This window comes from Oratosquilla oratoria, chromosome 33, assembly GCF_046742065.1.
Source record: "Oratosquilla oratoria isolate Oo_2021 chromosome 33, ASM4674206v1, whole genome shotgun sequence".
Classification (NCBI taxonomy): domain Eukaryota; kingdom Metazoa; phylum Arthropoda; class Malacostraca; order Stomatopoda; family Squillidae; genus Oratosquilla; species Oratosquilla oratoria.
Window position 1 is genome coordinate 33,457,896 of NC_134809.1, and position 5,000 is coordinate 33,462,895.

Consider the following 5,000-nt stretch of genomic DNA (forward strand, 5'->3'; position numbering starts at 1 on the left):
AGAAAACGGTAGCTGTGATCCAGCAGCGATGATTTACTCAGTCGAATGTGTGGTAGTGTTTCGTCTGGTGGAGGTGATAGATGTGGTGACGGTGGTAGTTATGGTGGTGGTGGTGGTGGCGGTGGAGGTGGTGGGTTATTTTTGATTACTTTGAGAAGAGGGAAAGGAAGAAGACGCAAAGGAGGTGAGGTAAGAAGAAGTAGAGGGTGGGGGAAGCATAAAGATGATGAAAAGGAAAAGGGAGAAAGGGAAGATGAAAATGAGTAAAATGACGTGTAAGAGGAGACGGAAAAAAGATGAAAAGGAAGAGGAAGTAAAAGAGAAAGATGAAGAAAATGGAGAGAGGGAGGAAAAAGAAAAGGAAAAGGGGGAGAAGGGAGAGGAGGAGAAGAATAAAAGATAAGGAGAGGGAAGAAATGGAGGAGGAGGAGGAGGAGGAGGAGGAGGAGGAGGAGGAGGAGGAAGGAGAAGAATAAGGAAGAGATGGAGAAGAAGATCAAAGAGGAGAAGGAAAAATAGGAAGAGAAGCAGAAAGATGAGAAGAAGAGAAAGAAATGGAATAGGTAGAAGGAGGAAAAAGAAAAAGAGAAAGAAGAAAAAAAGGAGAAGGTGGAGGGAGAAAAAGGAATACGAGAAAGAAAAGGAGGAGGAGGAGGAGGAGGAGGAGGAGGAGGAGGAGGAGGAGGAGGAGGAGGAGGAGGAGGAGGAGGAGGAGGAGGAGGGAGTGCAAAAGAAAGAAAGGGCAGGAGAAGAACGAGGAGAAAGGAGATGAAGGGGGGAGAAGGAGGAGGAGGAGGAGGAGGAGGAGGAGGAGGAGGAGGAGGAGGAGGAGGAGAGAAACAGGAATAGGAGTAGGAGTTGGAAGGAGGTGAATAGAAGAAGAAGAAAGAAGAGGAGAAGGATGTAAAGCAAAAACAGGAAGAAAAGAATAGAGAGGAAAATGAAGAAAAAAATAGTTGAAGAAGGAGAAAGGAAAAGGAAGAAGAAATAGAATAGGAGATGAAGGGAAAAAATGAATAAAAGAAATAAAAGAAAGAGGAGAAGGAGGATGGAGGAGTGGGAGTAGGAGAAAGATAAATAGAGGAGGAGAACTCGGAAAAAGTGGATGAAGAGGAAGTGGAGGAGGAGGAGAAGAAGAGGAGGAGCAGCAGGCGATGGAAGAAGAGTAGAAGGAGAAATTGGAGAAAGAGAAGGTTTGGGAGAAGGATGCATTATCGGAGAAAAGCTTGTAGTGATGCAGAAGGAAAAAGGCTGAGGCAACAACAGCGGTAGCTTTGGGGGCTGACGCGGAAAAAAACTGCAATTAGTGTGTGACTAAGGCCAATTATGTCATCAAAAAATGACACGTGTCCGACACCACGCCATTTGAGGGTTTCTCACTCAAATTCTTCTGATTGCAAGATGCTTCTTTTTGCAACTGCATCTGATTTGTATACATATCTATGTACATCTATATATGTATACATACATATATATATATATATATATATATATATATACATATATATAATGTATTCATATATGTACATATATATCTGCATGTATGTATGTATGTATGTATGTATGTATGTATGTATGTATGTATGTATGTATGTATGTATGTATGTATGTATGTATGTATGTATGTATGTATGTATGTATGTATGTATGTATGTATGTATGCATGTATGTATGTATGTATGCATGTATGTATGTATGTATGTATGTATGTATGTATGTATGTATGTATGTATGTACTCAGGCGGATTGCTTTTTACCATCGAAACAGCAAGACCTTTAAGTGCATTCCCAAATAAGCAGCAGTTGGTGTGACGTAAACAGAACAACAAACCCCATGAAAGAGTTGGCAACCCAAGAAGTACCCATGCATCTCATCGACTTCCGAAACCCAAGATAGGAAAGGGTTGAACTAGCCCCTCCTTCTCCCTCATAAAGTTATAAACTTGAGGATTAAAATTCCCTCCTCTCATGTTCATAGACCCCTGCTACGAGACTCGTTATATTCCCGTGTTATTTCTCAATCCTCTTCTTCATCACCGTCACCACTACCTTCTCCTTTCTCCTCCTTCTCCATCTCTTTCACGTATCTCAATCTCCATATTTTCCTGACGAGAACATCCGTTTCAAGCCGTTATCTTCTTTCTCTTCAAATGCTCTCACTCCTTCTTGGTCTTCTGGTTCTACTGTTTTGTACACAAGATCTACACGATATGTTGATTTATATACAGGGTGTTCCATAAGATTCGTCTCCTTCTAATGAATAAAACAATGCACAAATAATTTTTATTTCAACATATGCTTATGTTATACTGTCAGTGGTTAACTTTCCACCAATTCTTTCAAAACTGTGAAATAACACTAATTTATTTATGAATATTCTTCCACTGTTTGAATGGTAGAACTTCCAGGTTATTCTATATCTCTACATAACTCAACACGTGTAAATTGTCACACATTATTAGTGAGATGGATAAAGACGAAAAATAAGAAAACAATCATGTGTTTCTTTTGAGATTTGTCTGTCTTACCCTTCTAATTGCCTAAAGACTGAGGATTTGAAACAAAATAGATCGCTCAAGGGGATAAAAAGACGGTGTGAAATGAACTGGTTTACTCTGCCTGAATGAGCTGTTTGCTAGATTTGCTTACTATCTCGAATAGATTAATCTATGTTTCTATTTTAGACTGGACTGAATAATCTGTAAGAACATTAGGCAGAGTATTAAGCTTAGCCTTGACTTATGCCCTGTAGTTGGCATGACTGTTTGTTATTAGAGATACCCTCAACAAGGAATGATGCAAATGAAATGTAAGATAACTTTATCGTAAACATCATTCTAATCATATAATTTTGTTCATTAATGTTGAATGGAGAGTTTTTAGCTCCTATTGCGAACAATATCATGCCGTTAATGGCAAAATGTAAATCTTTTGATAATTCATAAAAAGGCTTTAATTACTTGTACGTCTGGAAGCTTTTGGAAACTGAGGCACCTTTCAAGGACGTACTGACGTGTTCACTTAAAATCAAGACCATAACCGTACAGACCACAAAGATAGTTTTAGTCGTTGATGTGTTGGGTTAGGTTTTGCAAAGATCGATGTATCTATACTCGCTTTGTCTAAACCAGGTAAAAATCTTCCCTGTTATGCTAATATATGCTTTTTTTTAATAACATATTGTACTGGATATTTTTCCATAATTTTCATATATTTCATTCATAAAGGATGTTTTTCAGTGATATTCAAGAATTCCAATAAAATATTATAATAATGGTTCAAATATTTTTCGTATTATGTACATAAACAGAGCATAGACAATAATTATTCGCAGAAGGATTACATGTGGTTGATAAGGATTCATATCTTAAGATCCAGTTCAATTACTACAGCTAAGGAAGAATTTGGTGATTCTAGAGCGCTGATACTGCCTTTGTTAATGGGGGAGTGGTAACTTGCATTGCATTTTGTTGGTGGCAGTTCACTAGAATTTATAACCTAATGCGCATTATCGCGCTATTGCCAAGAAATTTTTAGGTTCATGGGCTTAGTAAATAAGGTGTGCACATAGAGGCACTGCATTCATAATCTCCATATTAGGAAATATCCATAGTGTGGAGTAACTGGTGAAATAAGAGCTCGACATAGAAATGGAGTTTGATTTCACAAAACAAAATCTAATCGTTTGATTCCTATGAGAATCGATGCGTCCAGTTTAGGGAATTTATCTTGTCTAATGCCATAACATATAATAACATCTAAACATGTTATTCCTCGAGGCAGGAAAGTTAACTGATCATCGGGAATATTTAGCACATAACTAGTAACTTCTATTAAACAGTGGCATTATCTCTATATCATCTGGTCTACTAAGAGCGAGGTATTTTAACTGGCCCCTTCATTTGTATAGAAGCGTACTGGTGCAAATGCTGACGGGGTTAACTAGATTCAAACTTGACATTGATTGTAACTCATCATGGTAAGCTGGATTATTAAAACTTCTATTTTCATTTACATATTTCAAATATCAGCCAAAAGCTTCCATAGAAATAACTGAAACAGGATTTCTCCTCCAAACTCTCGGTCTCCCGCCAGAAGTTCCCCACACCAGATATATTGTGGTCGTGTGTCTGATTGTAGTCTGTGAAGATTTGTGCGACTGTTTGTGATGTAGCCTGGCAAAGTGAGCATTTGTCTTCTGTTGTGTTGGCCTGTCCCGAGTGCATTGTAGTAGCCACAATAGTCAAGTGTACTTAATTCATGGTCATAGCATTTAATGACAAGTAAAATCGGTTGCGAAAAATTGTCATCACCGTACGTTGTGTTGAGTAAGTCAATAGGCAGTGCATCTCTACTACAGTACAGGGAGAGTTGCAGAGATTCTCGCGAAGTCTGGGAACCTTTGAACTAGTCTCAGGGTTCACTGACAAAATTATGGTAATGGGTACAAGGAGGTGGGTGTTGCAGTCTGGAGGAGGGGGCGTGGTCGAAGTACAGGAAAGGAGTGGCATTGGGTATCCGATCTGAAGACCTGATGGAGAGAACTCGAGAGCGCCCATATGGGGGAGGGGCCATTGTGGTTGCAAAAAGGAGGCGTATCGGAGAGAGGCGGAGAGGTAGAAGTGGAGTTATGTATGCCTGCAGGAGTGGGTAAACAGGAGAACACAGTCTAACCATTAACAAGGGAGCATACTTTATCAATCTTACTGTGGCCAAATCCTTAATATCTTATGCAGATGAGTAAGGAAGTCTGGTTGAAAGGTTCTCTAACTGTAGGGTCCCCCAACTTTAGGTTATAGAGCGTTCTTAATCAGAGTAAACTTGCATGTGGTTAACTGGAACAAAACACCCAAAGCTGGAAGACTTAAAGCTCCCAGCAGGCCAGGATATCTTAGTGATCCAGTAAGCGTACTTGTGGTCAGTATTTTATGAATAAGGATGGAGGATTTCACTAACAGGATCAATCTTTGACTTGCTCAATTGATCCAGTAAGCACACAT